The sequence below is a fragment of the Tursiops truncatus genome, chromosome 2 (genome assembly GCF_011762595.2).
Source record: "Tursiops truncatus isolate mTurTru1 chromosome 2, mTurTru1.mat.Y, whole genome shotgun sequence".
In the NCBI taxonomy this organism is placed as follows: domain Eukaryota; kingdom Metazoa; phylum Chordata; class Mammalia; order Artiodactyla; family Delphinidae; genus Tursiops; species Tursiops truncatus.
In genome coordinates this window covers 154,759,647-154,780,361 of record NC_047035.1, presented here as the reverse complement: position 1 = coordinate 154,780,361, position 20,715 = coordinate 154,759,647, and the positions used below count along the sequence as shown (strand labels likewise).

At 34.6% G+C, this 20,715-nt stretch overlaps 1 long non-coding RNA gene across 1 annotated transcript in view; it reads right to left on the bottom strand.

The window, feature by feature from the left end:
- Nucleotides 1-6,294: 6,294 nt before the first annotated feature.
- Nucleotides 6,295-20,715, bottom strand: part of LOC141277889 (uncharacterized) — a 110,638-nt gene continuing 96,217 nt past the window's right edge. Inside the window, exon 3 of the long non-coding RNA XR_012329761.1 lies at nucleotides 6,295-6,380. This is a non-coding gene — a long non-coding RNA (uncharacterized lncRNA). The remainder of the gene's footprint in view (nucleotides 6,381-20,715) is intronic.

Here is a 20,715-nt window from a genome sequence, read left to right as displayed (position 1 = left end):
GTTCATAACACTGGAAATCATTCTTTTTTTTTTTCTAACTTGCCTTTGTGAGTCTTATCTGTACTTTTGTCTCCTCGGTTCTTTTAAGAATCATAATTGGTGTGATTATCGTTGCTATGAGAATAATTAGCCATAGCTTTTTGACACTCTAAATTGGGAATACAGCATTTTCAAGCAGTGGGGACTGAACAGCTAAACCATATTCCACTTTGAAACTGCAAAGGGCCCCGCTGATTGAACTCAGGTGCCATGATTCTGAGTCTTTTGCAGTTTTTACTTAATAAGGCAGAGGGAAGAAATAAAGCAGCTCACATCTTCACATGAGAAACTGAATGGAAATCTTAATGGGCTAGTTGCCTGTTATGACCAATAAATAAAAAGAAGTGAGTGATCAGTATACTGAGAACCAGATTTTTCCTCACTGACTTACTCCATTGCCTTGGATAATGACTGCAATGTTTTAAAAATTCAGACAAGAAAGCTATAATCATGATAGCAGACTTGAACATTTGCCTCTCTCTTCCACCATTGAGAATGTTCTAATATCTGAATGAAATGGAATTTTTGTTCTGAGGATAGATAAGTTGAGGATGCTGTGAAATACCTAGAGGGGTAGCACATTCATTTACATAATCATAGGGTTATATTTCATGTTTATTTTGATAATCTAATGTAGTCAACTTTATTTTCTCCACCATTTAGATTGCTTTTTTATCTGAATCCAAAAATGATCCAGGAACATGGCAAAAATCATCAAACAATGAAGAACATATAAAGAGGAAAACAGAATTTCTCCGAAATTCTTCCTTCCAGAGATTACTGAAATTTGCACTGTGGTTAATATCCTTCCATAAATGAGGCCATGCTATACATGATTTATAAACTGTTTTTACATCCAGTAGTGAATGTCAGCTCATAAATACTGTAGTCACTAAAAATAACATGTTTAGTCCATCTTAATAATATGCCATAATTTATTTAGCCGATCTTCTATTGATGGATATTTAATATTTGCTTCTATGAACAATCCTTAAGGAACACATTCAGGGCACACTCTTTGGGGAATTTTCTGATTAGCCTCTTAACTTTTACAGTTAGATGGGAGCTTAGAGAAGATCTAATCCAACAAGGGTTCAAGAGTTTAAAATTTCTGCTCAAGGTTATAGACTTTATTAGTGACAGAGCCAAAATGATCTATTTGCTGAACGCAGAAGGTGAGCCTCGTATCGTGACAAGTACTGAGGTGAATAAAAATGTAAATTTCAATGCAAGAGCCTCCAACTTGCCATTGGGAAGCTATCAAAGCTGGAGCAAGTAAATTATGAGCCGTGTTAAAGGTGCCTAATAATTGTGTGGTTATAAAATTAGACAATCTCACTTGATACCAGAACTTTCACAACCTGTCCTAACTGCTTCTGCTCAGTTTCTCATTATGTCCATCCAACTTGCCTTCTGCTATGAGTAATCAGTTTAAGAACCAAAGCTCTTTATGTGATGTCCTAGTACAACCCTTTATCTTTGTAAATACTGCTGAAACTTGGCACAAAATTATCACTCCTTGCTGACAGAATGAGTAAATAGTTTAGATACAATTCAACAGAAAATTCAAAGCTGTTATTTTTATCGAATAGATTATTAATGAATTAGAATCCGTTTGCCCTTAGAGGTTATATATATGATGATTTATTGATACAAGGTAAAAAGGGAAGCAGTCTTGGACTTAGCTAACGGCTGTGGGACTGGTGAGGAAAGGCCAGTCGAGATAACGTGAGGGCCAACCAGAGAATCAAAGCATTGGGTGTGTGGGGACTCCCCTGGGGGGACAGGAAAAGGAAGTGTTTGAAGCAACACTACACGGATGATTCTGGGGACCTGAAAAATGAACATATTTTTATTTTACAAATATGAAAGCAGAATAGGAGAAGTGCTTAGAGTAAAAGTAGATGACTTCATGTTTTATGTGGGGAATCTGACTCCATCCTTTCTTAGTAACTCTAATTCAACCTGTTCATTGGGTAAGAATGCCTGGGCTTGGGCCAGTGAAGACAGGATGCCCTGAGAGTCTTTGGCAAGTACATGGATGAAATCCTGGTATCTTCTGCAATCCTAAGACTTCATTTTTTGTGACCATCAAAAATTGAAAAAAGTATTTGGCATTCATGGAAGTAAACACATATTTAGACTATTGGCTATTTAATAAATATTCACAATCTATTTGTTTAATAATTCATCTTAACATTTCACTGATGATGTGGTTGTGGATCACCAATCTGTAGTTTATTGTAGGGATTCTGTGTGGTATGACATAAAATATGTTTAGAACCAGATCTAGACTAGAGTAAGTGCTTGTATATTATAGCTATTTTTTTCAGGATAAAGAAGGATTTATTACTTGCAGCAAGTAAGGGGAATACCAGGGATCTTCCCCAAAACAGTGTCTCCATATTATAGCAGTTTTTAAATTCATTCAATAGATATTGAGTACCTATTATGGATCAAGTGAGCACACAGAGGAAGTGGCCAATATATTGTAGCTACATATGAATTCAATGTTCTCCTTTAAAAAAAGAAATTCCTTTCTCCTTCTCTTACTTTCTCCCTTTGATTTGGAGGTAATTTTGATTTGAACTCCAAGCTAGAAAGCACTGTCCAGCTTCAGGGCTTTTGTATCTTCGCTCCTATCCACCTGGACTGCTCTTCCCTGGACATCTGGGGAGCTCGCTCCCTCCCATGCCTCAGGTCTCTGCTTAATTGACACTGTCATGGAGAATACGTCTCTGACAATCCTACAAAAACAGCAATGAATCCCTCCCACCACTGCCTGATTCCTTCATTTTTGTTTCATAGTTTTTTGTTGTCATAGCATTTTCAGCACCTGACATATTATATGTATTTTCACTTATTTAGTTTACAGACCTACCCCTTTCCCACCAAGAGCATGGAACTTGTCTATTGTAATCCATGTCATTTGCCTGACACCCAACACCCAGCAGTAAGGAGACACTCAGTAATTATCTGTTGAAGGAATAAAGGAGAAGAAAAAGAATGACAGCCCTCTGTTAAATGTTGTGGTATGCCAGGCAGTATGCTAAGCACTCTGTATACCTGTTTCATTAATACTGAGAATAACCCTATGATAAAGGCTTTATTATTGCCACTTTAAAATGTGAGGAAATGACTGTTAGAGCTCCAAAAAGCATGGGGAGAGTACCCTACGGTCAGGAGGCAGGGATGAATTCTCACAGGAGGTGAGTTTCTTACTAAAAATCCAAACACTGAGAACTCTGTACAATTTGTATAGGTTTGATTTCAATGCAAAGAGATCCGTGCCACAGTCCCTGGGGATGCTTTTGTGCTGGAACCTACACAGTCTCCCCTGATGTGATTTGGTTTGAATTATGTACTTGTTAGTCAGTTGGAACTTTTACATTTCATCTGGTGCTTTGCCATATAAATAACCCTGTCTTTACTCAACACAAGATTATGTACTAGCCTGACTGTCCTTTTAAATTAAACATTACAAAATCAATGAGGTATCATTAAGGGTACGCTGCCTGAATGAAAAAACAAAAACACAAAACCCCAAAAATTCCTAAGCAAAATTCTTTCATGGCTCTTTTTGAGTAGGGACTGGGATGGGGACTAGATGTTGGGAACTACCAGATCACATAGGCTGTGTTTTTATTTCTCCCTACACTGATTTGACATATTGATGAATCACTCCAGAATGGCAAATAGTGAACTGATATGAATATCCCAACTTTCCCTATTACTATAAGAACATCCATTAAAATATATCAAAAGTCACCAAAGTTAGGGAAGTTAAGCAACAGTGGGAGAAGAAAGGAGGGAAAACACAAAAACACCACATTCACTTTACAACTGAAATATAAATAAACTCTAGATATAATATGCTTCTTCTGTAAATTATAAGCAGTTGAATTAGAGTCTCTTTGTCCATGTAGAAGTTTCTTTCCTAAGGTAGAAGTGAGAGAGGACAGCTCTTCCTCTACAGGGTTTGGCTATTTAGCTTTATATATATATGTTGGAAGGAAATCTCTGGTTAAAGCAAATTTCTATACAAATCCACTCTAGTGGAAAGACGCTCAGGAGCATATTGGGCCATCCAATAGGTATGACCAGAAAGCCCCTTGAGATTCTTTGTATGGTTGAAGAAGCACTGGACCATCAGTCAGTGGCAGATTTGAGATCGTAATCTAATTTCCTTACTGTGTGTCTTTGCACATCAGATTGCCTTTCTCTCAAATGAATAGTATTTTAGAAATAGGAACATCAACAGAAAGTCTACTCCCAACCATATAAATGAATGAATGAATGAGTGAATGAATAAATAAATGTTTATATATATATATGTTTATATGTATAATACATGCATACCTAGGCATATATACATGTGTATATACACACATACATGCATATATAGATGTACATACATCCATATGTATATACCATGAATGAGGAGGCTACATGCTGCTCTTCCTAATTCTAAAACAACATAGTACATGAAAATACATTAATTTCTCCTAATTCTGGGACTCTGTTTACACATTATATGATCACTCCCAAGGATCGCTGGCCAGGTGAGGAAAGAGATCATGATGTGAAAAACAAATCAGGAAACTAAGTTAACAGAAGTTTTTGAAATAGTAATGCCCTATAAATGGCCCAAGAGCAAATGAATTTGATTTTTTTTCTGATATAATTTACAAACAACTATCAACACCAACCAAAAAAGCTACAACCAACCATGGATAAAACATTTAATAAATGAGTGTTCGAAGATGTACCCTAAGAGATGTGAAGTTGTGCAAGAGTTGGGCAGACACAGACCTCTATGTGGACAGGCTTTTCAGATACCAGCTGGCTGGAGATTCCAAGACTGAAGTACCAGAATTAGTGGAGTTACAGCCAAGTGCTAGAAGTTTTATGTGCTTTTATAATTTCTGTGTTTCTGTAATAATTAAAAGTTTGTGACTTTTTTTATTGTTAAACTATGCGCTTGGTACATGCGGTTAAAAATATCATCAATCTGTCAGCTAAAATATCAAGTTTTCCACTGGCAATTCTGCCTACCAGTGGGACATATGCAATTTGTGAATTTACTCTCTTTGGCTCTAAGATGAGGGTAATCTCTAAAGACTCTTCCAGCTTTAACATTCTTTAATCCAATAATTCTATTTCTGTACACTTCATCTAGATGGGAGGTAAAGAGTGAGAAACATTATATGGGAGAGAAAAATGATGTGAATTAAGGAATCTTAAAACACAACATCCCAGGGAGAATATGGGTTAAAGGATCAATCATCATATTAATATTTTTTAAAAGCCTGGATCCAATCATATTCATCTCTAGCCCACTCTCACTATGTCCCTAGAACAGTGACTAATAAGACATGTTACCTCTACCCAGAAGGTTTTTTGGAGATTTTTTTACTGTTCCAATGTTTGTGGTGGATGCTAATTACATTGACTAGGCCATAGTGATGCTAGATGTCCTTAAATACATGGTTTTCCATATCACACAAGACTTTCTCATGTTCTCCTAGATAGTTATGAAGATGAAAAGCCCAATTACAGTTGAGAACCTAACTCCATTTTATGTGTAAATACGATAAAATTGTACATCTTTCATATACACTAAATTTTACAGGAATGCAACTAACATGTAAAATGAGGAAAAAAATATATGTTTTTCCTTTGGAACTTTTTCAAGAGTTGTTCTGCATTTTCAAAAAATTATGCCAACTATGACAATTATACTCAAGGCACTTAAGTAACCAATATAATGTGCCTGTATTTTCCTGCTTTCGAAGCTACCACATGTCTGTTTATTCTACAAATAGATGCAAACATTTGAGTACTGAGTCTTCTATAGTTGTCTGCCCAAGTATTTACATCTGGAAACATATATCATTTTATTATAAATTGTCTTCTTTTAATTGCTACTTTATATTATAGTTATAATAATTTTAAAATGTGTGTAGGTAGGTTCTACAATCTATAAATTTCATTTCAGGATAGTAAATAGGCACTACAAATAGTTGATTGGGCAGGATAGGATTGAGAATCACCCTTCTGGAATATTCTCTTTCCATCCACCTATCACAATATCTTCCTTCAATTATTTCTTCCAACTTCCAGGACCAATGTATAAATAATTACACTTGTAAGCCCTGCTGGCCTCTAAAATTTCCAAGTCAACTTGTGTAAAACTAAATGTTGGACCTCATCCTTCAACGAAATGTAGCTCTAACTTGCCTGTTTTGGGACTTCCCTTGCGGTCCAGTTGTTAAAACTCCACATTTCCACTGCAGGGGGTGTGGGTTCAATCCCTGGTCGGGAAACTAGGATCTTGCATGCTGTGTGGCGCAACCAAAAAAAAAAAAAAAAAAAAATTTTTTAAATCAGATAATTTGCCTGTTTCTCTCATTCTTATCTAGACTCAGACTTCTTGGTACACTTTGATAGGCCTTCCCCTTTGATTTCTATCCCTGAGTCCCTAACAGGGGTTGCACTTCAGACCCTCTGTACTGTCTGTATTTTGTGCTAGTAAATATGCTGCTGAGGAGGATGGATCTCATAGACTCGGATTAGGAATCTTTAAGAATAGAAGGAACAGTCAGTTAGGGAGTGTAGAGATCCTCATGTTGAAGGGACACTGTAGAAACACCTGGTATTAAAGTTCCCATTATGGCCATAAAGAACCAAAGTCACAAAAACTCTTAGACTTCAGTTCCTGAGGATCCATACTCTTGGATTGTCTTTGAACACTTAGACTAGGACAGAGGTCTTTGTTTTTCATCTTAGTCTTGCCACCTTCCCATCGCACATTTTTACTTTATGTAACAGCACCCCTGGAGTTCTGGATGCCTGACCTACCCTGACTGGTTATACCTTTCCCTTGGCCTTAGAGTCTAACTCCTTTTAAATAAAACTAGAAACTTTATTCTATGTGAGGCTTAATTAATATGGTAAATGCTGAAAGGGTTTTATGCTTTTTATATGTGTGTGCTCTCTTAGTTGGCACAGAAATGGCATTCATTTAATATTTGAATAAGTAAATCATTGCTAAAATGAATAATTTTTAAAAGTTTGAGAACTGAAAAAATAAACTCAATCTCTGATAAAATTAGGAAGTATTTCTAAAAACAAAGCCTAATACATGAAATAAAAATGGACTGAAAAACTGGGAAATGACTTTCCAAACAGGGGGGAAGTTGATATTTTTGACACAGGGAAAGGGTTAATAGAGGGACTTAGTAAGTAGTTCAAAATGTTTGGAAGTCTGAGAAAGTGAAGGTGTGGGAAGTCCATTACTAGCATTTAGGAAATCAGAAAGTTGCAACAATAATGGAAAATCAGGAATCAACGGCCTTCAGCACTGAAGTGTGTGATTGCAACAGAATTCCAGGGAACCACTGGCTAAACTTCATGTCTGCCATATGCAAATATCTGCATGTATCTGCAAATATCTCCATGTATCTGCAATGATGGCTTTTGCTTGTCTTCCAATTCCATGACTTGGATACTTGTCTCCTATGAATGGAGTCCAAATTAGAATGCTGCTACCACAGAATTCTGGAACATGTAGTTCCCAGGCAGCTTCCAGTCTCTAGTAGCAGAAAAGAGAAGGGAATCAGAAGGGAATGGAGATGAATGTTGGTTTCCCATATGTGTTTGGGTGCACGTGTGCATGAATCATGGCAGTTAAAAGAAGTATCTGCAGGTAGAGGACTGCAAAGGAGATGAAATAAACCTGTTTACCCTGAAATCAGCAAGAAGTGCTCAGGAAATTGAAAAATTAGAATATAATGAACTGAGTTGGGAAGCTAAAGAGAAGGAAATTAAAGTCTTTATAACTAGAAATGCAAAAATGAGGCAATTATTTATTTTACTACAGTAGAAATTATAAATGTCTAAGTAGTATAATATGGGAAGAAAATAGGGATATGTGACTTAGAGTATTCATCTGTGAAAAGAGGAAGTAAGTGGATATTTACTAAACATTGATTAAGATCTTAATATACCGATACTTAGAAACTTGGAAGTTTATTTTTTTCAGAAAAAAAATTGTTAAAGAGTTAAAAGTTTTGGTATCTGGGGAATGCAAAGATGGGATAGGAGGGTGGAAGTAAGAGTCTAATTTTTTTTTAATATAACCTTTTGGTGCTCAAGGTATTTCAACTTTTATTTAATATTACATTTGCATGAGATACTTTGATAAAATAAAAGTAAATTTAAAGTGATAAAATTAATGAAATAAGTCAAAATCATACCAAAATACAGAAAAAGATAAACAGTGGAATATAATTTCAGTTGAAGAGGGAACAAATAAGGAAAACATTATTTGAAGATATATTAGATAAATAGAAATTAACTTGTCAGGGAAGAGTAAGGACAGACCCAAGTTTCTGCAGATGACAGATTCTCCACACTTAATCCTTTCAGAATCTAATTAGCTACTCTATTGGAACTCCATTGAGAGTCATATTTCTCAAGGAATGGGGAGTAGGGTTAATCACGTATTTGTAACAGAATTTTGTTTAGAACACTCACGTTCTATAGCCCTCATGGAGCAATTCTGTAGTAACATTTACCAAGCCATCCTCTAACAAACAGTGAATATTGTGATTTTTCTTTTTTTTTTTTTTTTGGTCCTATGTCATTATTCACTTTACAGGAAGAGAAGAGCACTGTACTTCAAGACCAAATATATACTACTCTACCATGTTCAACTTTTAAATGTACAGCCAAAGGGAATATTTCCTCTTCTAGCTTGTGGGGTAGTTCAAGGGGAAAAAAATGTCTAAATATTTATTCAGGGGCAATAGGTGTAAACCTTCAATGGTTTCCCAATGGTCTCAAAATAGACTAAAAAAACAAAGAACAACCTCAAAGACCTATGTAATCTGGTCTCCCTCTATCTCTCTTGGTTCATCTCATGTCACTCTCTCTTTCCTTCTAAGCCAGCAATGCTCTTATTCACCTCAGGGGGCTTTGCTTGTACTGTTTCTTATTCTGAATTACTGTTTCCTTTCTTTTTTCTTTGCCTAATTAATTTTTACACATCCTTTTATATATCAATTTTAGCATCATTCTCAGGGAAGACTTCCCAAGCCAAATTCCCCATCCCACACCAGATCACATCAGGTCTCCTGATGTTATATTTCTAGAATACCCTGTCCTTTTTCTTCAAAGCACTTGACATCATTTATCAAAATGCACTTCTATCCTAATTTGATTAATATCTTCCAGGCCAACCCACTACAACCTACTGCTAAGGCTGTGTCTGTTTTGTTCTACCATTTTATTCTTAGAATCTAGCACCAGAAGTGGCATATGGTAGGTATTTAATAATATTTCATAAGTGAATGAATCAATGAAAATCTAGTTTGGGGACTTCCCTGGTGGTCTAGTGGTTAAGACTCCGCGCTTCCAATGCAGGGGGCACCGGTCCATTCCCTAGTCGGGGAACTAAGATCCTGAATGCCACAAGGCACGGCCAAAAAAAAAAAAATCAGTTCAAAAAAATCTAGTTTTAAGGTTGGAAATTACTGAATAAGATAGACCTGGGGAAATGTTTTATAATTATTTCATTATTTGAGAAAAATCATCCCTAAGACATGAATTTGATTCAAAAAGAAAAGGATCATAGAGTCATAAGATTCAAAAGAAATCAGTTCTTTTTTCTTTTCTTATAAGCGATAATATCTAATCTTCACATTCAAGGCACAAAAATAAGCATTTGAAATAGAGCTGCACCTTTAAGTAGTAAAAGCACTACTTATTAATGCAGTTAGCTGCCTTTATGGTCTAGTTTTGACCAAATTTCAAGAAGGTAATAACGGAATTCCAATTAAGGCACTCTAAAGAATATATTTTTTTTAAAAAAAGAAAATTATTTTACTAAAATCTCAGTGTTATGTCGCAATTGATGGTACACATATAAATGACATTTATTACCATAAACAACCGGTAAGCAAAGTGTCTTATTTGTTGATTCTGAAAATGCATGGCAATTTGTCAAACAAAGTGGTCTGAAAACTATTCTGAAATAAAATGGGTTTATGACTTCTGCTACCTAGGGTGCTTAACGACCATTACTATGAACTTTTACATTAGTTTTATTTTCTTACAATGATACATTATTAAATACTACAGAGCAAGAAAGGCAAACAGAGAAAAAGAATGGAAACACTTTAGGAAGAAACGTAGGGCTTCCCTGATTGGTGCAGTGGTTAAGAATCTGCCTACCAATGCAGGGGACATGGGTTTGATCCCTGGTCCGGGAAGATCCCACATGCTGAGGAGCAACTAAGCCCATGTGCCTACTGAGCCTGTGCTCTACAGCCCTCGAGGCACAACTCCTGAAGCCCGGGCACCTAGAGCCCATGTGCTGCAACAACAGAAGCCATGGCAATGAGAAGCCCGCGCACCACAACGAAGAGTAGCCCCTGCTCACCACAACTAGAGAAAAGCCCGTACGCAGCAACGAAGACCCAAGGCAGCCAAAAATAAATAAATAAGATAAATAAATTAAAAAGAAGAAGAAATGTATCTCTTCCTCTTGATGTTCAATTTATTCAACCATTATTTCATTTCATGCTGAATATGTGCTAGGGAATATCTGAATCCCTATTTTTACAACCTACCTAATTAAAGTTCTCATTTATAGTGTCACCCTCTACTACTTAACGGAGAGCATATTGTGTAATCAAAACAAAAACAAAAAAAGTTTGTTAGTAGAAAGTCCCAGTACAAATGTCAACTGTATACATTTGATCAATATACTGATTCTAATCAACTTTTAGTTTTCTCATTAGCAAAAGATTACCTACCTCATAAATTTTTGTTTGTTTTGTTGAAGATTAAATAATATAGTAAAGTACTAGACATATAGTGAATGGAAACATTTTGGAAAACTTTGAGATCACAGTTGTACTTTGAATGAGAAGGGTTAGGAATAGAATTACTGAACCTCTTCTAGTCCCGAGTGGTATAATTTTATAACATTTTTTTTCAGGGCTTAAATTTAAAGGTTTTTTTCAGAGGGTCAGATATAATAATTATGGTATTTCTTAATTAACTGCAATTTAAATTCAATAATAAAGCTAAGAATATCTGCATTTTTCTTCTATAAACAGTATCTTATTTTAAATGAAAGATACATATTGTACCCAATTTTTCTGATTTTCTAGGATGCTGTCTTGACAGCTGTTCTAAAGCTGTGGTCAATAACAGAAGAAATGGTTTGTCACCAGCTGTGTGCGATAGCTACAGGCCATTAAAATTCTCCTGATAAAATTCTCCTTTGGTGTATGAGGCAATACATTTGTCAGACTGATGGATATAGATATAATTTATAGATTTCTAAGGAAGCAAACAAGGAACATGCATAAATATAGCTTCCTGCAGAAAGACAACTATATAAGAACGAATGAGCAGATACATTTCCAATAGACGCTTGTAATATTCTGATGTCTTCTTTGCCACATTTAATTTGACAAAGTCTTTTAGCTTTTAGAGTTAATGCTTCACATTGACTTCTAAAATTAACATCAACTTGGAGAAGACAAAGATGTAATAAGCAGCATCTGTGTCACAAAGCTGCTTGGTAGATAAAAACTTGAAAGAAGTATAAGACTGGAGATTCTCTATTTAGATATATTAACACACACACACACTTATACCAAGTTTAGGGCTCATTAAATTCACAAGTCTGTTTCAGCTCAGCCATTATTCAAGTGGGAAAAGTTTTTTATTTGTAATTTGTCAAAGTTTATTTTAGTACCTGATAATTGTCTGGGTGTAAATATCTAAATTCAATTGTGAGATCACCAGTCAAATCAATTAGAAAACTTTAACCTGTCTGAAAGACCCCGGGAAACAATCAAGGTACATTTGTATGCAAAAAGCACAGTGCAAATAAGGCATAGCTCTAGATACTTGAAGCAAAAACAGTTTTGAACTATTTCTTTTTTATTAGCTTGAAATATCAGATGAAGTGAGAAGGCTAAGGCCTCAGTTATCTGAGTAATTGCTTTGAATTTTTTTCATTGTTGTATGTATTTGTGACACTTACATGTGCAGGAATCTAAAATTATTCCTTGTACTATCAACTGAAATAAAAAAGTGGAGAAAAGCATCTACAGTAAATTCTTTTCACTTTTATTTGTGTTAGAATTCAAATCTACTAGGTACCACTTTACCATTATTGCTTATCATTGTAACTCAGCACCACTATTCCAACATACCCCTAAGTAATAAGAATAAAGAAAGAAAAAAAGAAAGAAGAAAGGAAGGAAGGAAAAAAGGCAGGAAAGGAGGGAGGGATGGAGGGAGGGAGGGAGGCAGGGAGAGAGGGAGGGAGGGAGGAAGGGAGGGAGGAAGGAAGGAAGGAAGGAAGGAAGGAAGGAAGGAAGGAAGGAAAAGGAAAAATAATGAATTAGTGAAGCTGATTTGGTTGTAAGTGGAGCTGCCTGGCCATCAAAATACTCTTAATTAAGAGTCCATTAATATTCTGTATTAATTTAGCATCTATTAAATGAAAAGAGTGTTTTGGGTTGATTTTCATATTTTAATTATTGGGAGATAGTTTCAGACACTGACTTTACTGAACTCTCCTCTATCTTTACTGTATTTATAAGTCCAATAATAATGTAATATTGACAATGAAGTTTAACAATTTAAGGTAAAAATTTGGAATTACTGGTTTCATGCAGACCTTGACAAAACTTTAAAATGTATGAGAGTTGCTAAGGAAAAGAAAAATTATATGTGAGATTATGAAAATTAGCAATGAAAGCAAGTTCTAGTATTACACAGTGTGAAAGATCTTGGAAAGGACCTTAAAAATCATTCATTTATCTTGAGAAAGGATCTCATTAAGAATTTCCCATCCAAAGAAAGAGCAACTAACATATCTTTCAGTAAAACCTACAGCAGTTCACAACCTTATGGGAAATTATTTTTTCAAACGGTTACATATAAAAAGAGAAAGAAAAAAAAAAAACAGTGTTTGAATCTGGCTTTAAATAATTTTTTTAATGCACATATAAGTGCTCATTTGAAAAAGACTAGGTGACTGGATTGTGGCTATTACAATCCCAAAGTAAAGTATGTCTATATGTTGCATTTTTAGAATTTCAGTATTTTTCTGGTTACATCAATATTCAAATTCAATAAAACTCTAAATAAGATAATTAGCATGGGTCAGAAACACAAGTTGAACAGCTTTAAAATAACAGAGAAAAATTTATGTTTCCAACCCAGATGAAGTTCTCCCCAGAGTCAACTAAGAAAAACCCCCAGTAAAATATAAGAAAAATGATTTAAAAGAAATTGGACATCAGGCAACAGAGGACAATGATTTATAAGAGACAAGAAACAAATGAGATGAGCTCTTGCATCATCTTGTCACTCAGTTTATCATCAAGTGACAGTTTCCAGAGCACAGCATAAGATGGGGAACCAGAGCAGTGCCCAGAAGTCTCTTTGTGATGAAATAAAGCTTGAATTCTGTTAGGAAAGATGTCTAAAATTTACAGTACAGAGAGAGAGCTGTACACAGAAAGAGATCACTAAAGATCTGCAGACGACGCCCCCTCCCCAACCCCACCTTAAGTCTTCAGCTGAGTACTGATCAGTGAATGCATGAGAGAACGTGAACTGAAGCTGGGAAAAGTACCATTAAAAGGATTAGAAGGAAAAACTCCTAGGGTTCAAACCTGGCTGAGAATAATTCCTTTTCCTACAAAGCCAGAGTAATTCAGAGGGTAACACATAGAGCATGCAGAAAAGCTATGCTTCAGTAGTGGGACAAAGTTAACCTTAGATAAATACTGCTCTGTTCCACACTTGAAAAAGCAAGACCTAAAAAGATCAATTTCCTAACAGCTTTGCCAAATCTCCCTAAAAATTCTCAAGAATATTTATACGAATGTGAAAATATAAGGACATAATGAGTTAAAACCAGTACAAAACTACTAGAGATGCAAAGGAGCAGAAATATTTTTCATACTTAACAGAAATGACAGTCTGTAAAAACCAAATCAGAAATAGTACCAATGATAGATTAAGTAGACAAATACATCAAAATAGTTATAACTGTATTTAATACAGTCAAAAAACTAGGAGAATGATTGAGGACGTTAAATAGAGGCATGAAGGATAAGGGGGAGAAAAGACTGAAATTGGACTTCTAAAGATGAAAACCACAATGTCTGAGATGAAAAATACAAAGGAGGGGGTAACATATTAACAGTATATTATACAGTGCAGTAGATAGTGTTAGTAAACTTGACGATACAGCAATAAAAACCATACAAAATGAAATACAGAGCAGGGAAAATGGCTAAAAAGTAAACAGAACATCATGATTTGTGAGACAACTTCAAGCAGCTTAACTGGAGTCTGTAAAGGAAAAATATTTTAAGAAATAATGCCCCAAATTTCCAAATTTAACAAAAACAATCATCACACAGATGTTCCAAAAAATAAATATCAGAATAGCAGCAGACTTCTCATCAGAAGCAATGCATGCCAATTGACAGTGGAGAAAAAAATTCAAAGTGCTGAAATGATTAAAACAAACAAAAATACTGTCAACTTAGACTTCTATACCCAATCGATATATTTTTCAGAATTAAAGGCAAGATAAGTACTTTCTATACATAGGAATATTGAATGAGTTCAGTGCTAGCAGAGGTACACTGAAAGGTCAAAGATGGAAGGAAAATGATACAAGGTGAAAATATAGACCTAAACACAGGAACAAAGAGCATCAGAATTGGCAATTACATAAGTAAATATTAAAGACCACACTTATAATTATTTAATCTCTGTAAAGGGGAATGAATCAAGAGAAGGAGAAGACAAGCCACAGACTGAAAAAAAAAAAATTGGGGCAAAAGATCTGAACAGATATCTCACCAAGAAGATATACAGATGACAAATATCCATGTGAAAAGATGTTCCACATCATATGTCATCAGGGAAATGCAACAATGAGATACTACTACACACCTATGAGAATGGTAAATTCTAAAACACTAACAGCACCAAATTCTGGCAAGGGACTCTCATTCATTGCTGGTGGAAATACAAAATGGTACCGCCACCTTGGAAGACAATTTGACAGGTTTTTACAAAATTAAACATATTCTTATCATGTGATCCAGCAATCACTCTCCTTGGTATATACCCAAATGAGTTGAAAATTTATGTCCACACAAAGACTGGATATTTATAGATGGATATTTATAGAAGCTTCCTTTATTATTGCCAAAATTTGGAAACAATCAAGATGTTCCTCAGTAAGTGAATGGATATATAAACTGTGGTATATCTAGACAATGAAATATTATTCAGTGCTAAAAATAAATGAGTTATCAAACCATGAAAAAACATGGAGGAAGCTTAAATGCATATTACTAAGTGGAAGAAGCCAATCTGAAAAGGCTATGTGCTGCATGATTCCAATTTTATGACATTTTAGAAAAGGCAAAACTATGGAGACAATAAAAAGGATCAGTGATTTTTTTTTTTTAGGGGAAATGAGGAAGGATGAATAGGCAGAACAAAGATTTTTAGGACAGTAGAACTGTTCTGTATGATACTACAATGGTGGATACATGTCATCATACATTTGTCAAAACCCGCAGAATGTAAAATATCACAGAATGTAGAAAATCCATAGGACAACCCCAAGGTACACTATGTACTATGGGTAATAATGATGTATCAATATAGGTTCATTGATTGTAACAACCCTACCACTCTGGTGCAGGATGTTGATTGTGTGGTGAGCTGTACATGTGCAGAGGTAAAGGATATATGGGAACTCTGATCAATATTTCTATGCACTTAAAACTGCTCTAAAAAGCAAAGTCTATTTTAAAAAAAAAACAGAGAATGGACTGTTTAAGGTAAAAATAATAACTGTCTGATGTATAAGTAAAAGTATGACAACACCAGTTCAAGAAATGGGAAGACAAAAATAGACGTATATTGCCTGGGGATTCTTACATGTGAAGTGATTATAATGTCACTTGAATGTAGAATGTGATAAGTAAATGACATATAATACAAATCCAAAAGTAACTGCTAAACCAACACAACAAATAGTTATACCTAAGGTGGCAACAAATGAAATAAAATGCAATTATGAGAAATACTTGATTAAAAGAAAGCCAGAAAAAAGAGAGGAAATTGGGGGAAATTTTTAAACAGACAGATTTAAATCTAACTTTGTCAATAATCATAATGTATGATATTGTCTGGATATCCCAATTAAAAGGCATAGATGATCATTTTGCCTAAAAGAGCAAGATGTCTTTATATAAAGACAAAAATAGGTTAAACATAAAAGAGTAAGAAAAATATATACCAGGAAATCACTAACAAAAGAAAAGCAGGAATGGCTCTACTAATATCAGAGAAAGTAGATTTCAGAGTAAATAATATTACTAAGGATAAACTTGGGCATTTCAAAATGAGAAAGGAGTTAATTCATCCAAAGGACACAACAATCCTGAATGACCATGAACCTGATCACAGAGCTTCACAACTCATGAAGGGAAAACTGATAGAACTGCAAGAAGAAATGGCCAAATCCACAATTATACTGAGGAATTTCAATAACCTATTCTCAACTATCACTAAAATAAGTATGCAGGCCATAAGTAAGAATATGGAAGGCTTGAACAATACACAACTAAGTTGACCTAGTCGATGTTTTCAGCATATTCCACCTGAAAATAACAGACTCCATGAATACAAGTCAATGTACTTTTTCAAATGCATGTGGAACACTTACTAAAACCAAAATAGTCTGGCCCATAAGACAAGTCTCTGTAAACATAAAAGTAAACAAATCATATAAAATATGTCATCTGACCACAATGAAATTAAATTAGAAATAACAGAAAGAAAACTTGAAAATTGGAAATGTTTGGAACCTAAATAACTTCCTTCTAAATAATTAAGTTAAAAAAATCAAAATAGAAATTAGAAAATATTTTGAAGGTAACAAAAATTGAAACAAAACATATTTCATAAAAAAAAACAAAGTTTCAAAGCAATAGCCTCAGCATCTACCTGAAGGCAAATTAGAACCAAAAGTAAAGGTAAATTACATCTCAAGTAAGGAGAAGAAGCAAATAGTAAATACCAGGGCAGAAATCAATTAAATAGGGCTTCCCTTGTGGCACAGTGGTTAAGAATCCACCTGAGAATGCAGGAGACATGGGTTCGAGCCCTGGTCTGGGAAGATCCCACATGCCCCGGAGCAACTAAGCCCGTGTACCACAACTAACTGAGCCTGCGCTCTAGAGCCCGTGAGCCACAACTACTGAAGACCACGTGCCGCAACTACTGAAGCCTGCGTGCCTAGAGCCCATTCTCCACAACAAGAGAAGCCTGCACACTGCAAGGAAGAGTAGCCCCAGCTCACCGCAACTAGAGAAAGCCTGCGCACAGCAATGAAGACCCAACACAGCCAAAAATAAATAAATAAATAAATTTTTAAAAAGTCAATTAAATAGAAAAAAGAAAAATAATAGAGAAAATGAATGAAACCAAAAGCTGGTTCTCTGATCAATTCAATAAAAATAATCAACTTCTATGTGGGAAATGCAGAGAGAATAGACAAATTATCAGTATTAGGAGCGAGAGTGGTGACATCACAGCAAAATCTATAATACAAAAAAGATAATGATGAAATATTATAAAAATTTCATGTAATAAGTTTGATAATATAGATGAAATTAAAAAAATGTTCATTGCAGCTCTATTTACAATAGCCAGGAGATGGAAACAACCTAAGTGCCCATCATCGGATGAATGGATAAAGAAGATGTGGCACATATATACAATGGAATATTACTCAGCCATAAAAAGAAACGAAATTGAGCTATTTGTAATGAGGTGGATAGACCTGGAGTCTGTCATACAGAGTAAAGTAAGTCAGAAAGAAAAAGACAAATACTGTATGCTAACACATATATATGGAATTTAAGAAGAAAAGAAAATGTCATGAAGAACCTAGGGGTAAGACAGGAATAAAGACACAGACCTACTGGAGAACGGACTTGAGGATTTGGGGAGGGGGAAGGGTGAGCTGTGACAGGGCGAGAGAGAGGCATGGACATATATACACTAACAAACTTAAGGTAGATAGCTAGTGGGAAGCAGCCGCATGGCACAGGGATATTGGCTCCGTGCTTTGTGACCGCCTGGAGGGGTGGGAGGGAGGGAGACGAAAAAGGGAGGAGATATGGGAACATGTGTATACGTATAGCTGATTCACTTTGTTATAAACGCACCATTGTAAAGTAATTATACCCCAATAAAGATGTTAAAAAAAAAAAATCCTTGAAAGCCTTAAACTATAAAAGCTCAATCAAGAAGAAACAAACATCCACAGTAGCCCCATGTGTATTATAGGAGTTAATTTGTAGTTTAAAACCATTCCAAAAAAAAAAAATTGCAGACTCAGATAATTTCACTTTTGAGTTCTACTGAATTTTTAGGAAAAAATAATACCAGTTCTACATGACTACTTATTTAATGAAGCAAGCATTACTCTGATACCAAAACCATATAAATACATGACAAGAAAACAAATTACAGGCCAATATTTTTCATAAACCTAGATGCAAAAATTGTAAACAAAATCATAACATATCTAATCCAACAATATATAAAAATGATAATATAAAATACAAATTTGATATAACACTCAAAAATCTATCAATGTATTCACCATATTAGCAGATTATGAAACAAAATCCATTTTCTCAAGAAGTCAGAAAAAAAATTTGATAAAATCCAATGTCTATTGTTGATAAAAACTCTCAGCAAACTAGGAATAGTGGCAAATATCCTCAAACTAATATAGAGTGTCTAAAAATATATATACACTTAACAATATACTTTATGGTAAAAGACTGAATGTATTTACACTAACATTAAGAACAAGTCACTCTCACCACTTCTAGTTCTATTCAGTGCAAACTAGAAAATAAATTTAAAATATCCAGTTTAAAAAAGAAAAATTGAAGCTCTCTTTGTAGATGATATGCTCATCTATGTAGAAAAGTTCTGCAGAATCACACAAAGTCATAAAAACAAATAAATGTGTTTATCACGATTGCAAGATACAAGGTAAATATGTAAAATTTATTGTATTTCTACATACTAGCAACAAACATTTGGGAATCAAAATAAAAAATACTACTTAAAAGAGTGTTAAAAAATATGACACTCTTTGGAATAAATTTCATGAGGACACATAAGCCCTGTGCACTAAAATCTAAAAACCATGCTGAAAAATAATAAACATGACTTCAGTAAATAGAGAAAGAACGACTGTATTCACAGATCAGAAATTTTAATATGTTAATATATCGATTTTCTCTAAATTGATCTAAAGTTTCAATACAATGATACTCATAATCTCAGTAAATTTTTGTAGAATATTCAACAAATAATAAAATCCACATGGTAATGAAAATACCCTAGAAGAGCCAATACAAATGTGAAAAACAGTAACAATGTTGGAAGAAATATATTACCTGACTTCAGGCCTTATTATGAAGCTACAGTAATCAAGAGTGTGGGATTGGTAAACAGTAATAAACAGATCAGTGGAAAAGAGTAGAGCCTCTAGAAACACACCCACACATATACAGTCATTTTGAAAAAGGTGCAAATACAGTTCAGTGGTGAAAGGATAACATTTTCAACAACAACTAAAAAGGATAAATTGGAGTTTACCAAAATTAGAATATCTGTGTTTTGAATGTCATTCTTAAAGATAAATTATAGACTGGGAGAAAATACTTGCAAATCATAAGTGATAAAGATCCCGTAACAAGAATATATAGAAAGCTCTCAAACCTCAATAATAAGACCACCAACAATTCAATTAAGAAATGTAAAAAAGTCTTGTATAGACACTGCACCGCATAAGATGTTCAACTTGTAGGTCTTTGAGGAAATGCAAATTAAAACCACAATGAGATAACACTGCACACCTATCAGAAAGGCTAAAATTAAAACTGTGATTATACTAAATGTTAGTGAGGATTTGGAGGAACTAGGACTCTTATACATTACTGGTAGGAAGCAAAATGATACAATACTTTGGAAAATAGTCTGGCACTGACTTAAAATGTTAAACATACACCTACCATATGATTAGATCATTCTTCTCCTAGCTATTTACCCAAGAGAAATGAAAGCATATTCCATAAAAATGACTTTCACAAGAATGTGCGTAGCAGCTTTATTTAAAATAGGCTAACACTGATAATAATACAAGTGTCCATCAACAAGTCAACGGTGAAACAAACCGGTATAGCGATAAATGTCTTAAATGTCTACTCAGCTGTAGATATTAATTATTAGTATGCACATGAAACAACATGGATAACACTCAAAATAATGCTGAGTGAAAGAACCCCTTCTCCCCAGAAGTACATGCTTTTTTATTTCATTATATACAATTTTAGAAAATGCAAACCTATCTCTAGTTACAAAAAGCAGATCAATGGTTGGATGAGGACTGGGAGAAGTGGAGGAAAAGGATTACAAACAGGCATGAAGAAACTTCGAGAGTGACGGATATGTTAATTAACATCATTATATTGATGGTTTCAAAGATGTTTTCATATGTGTGATGTTATAATTTAA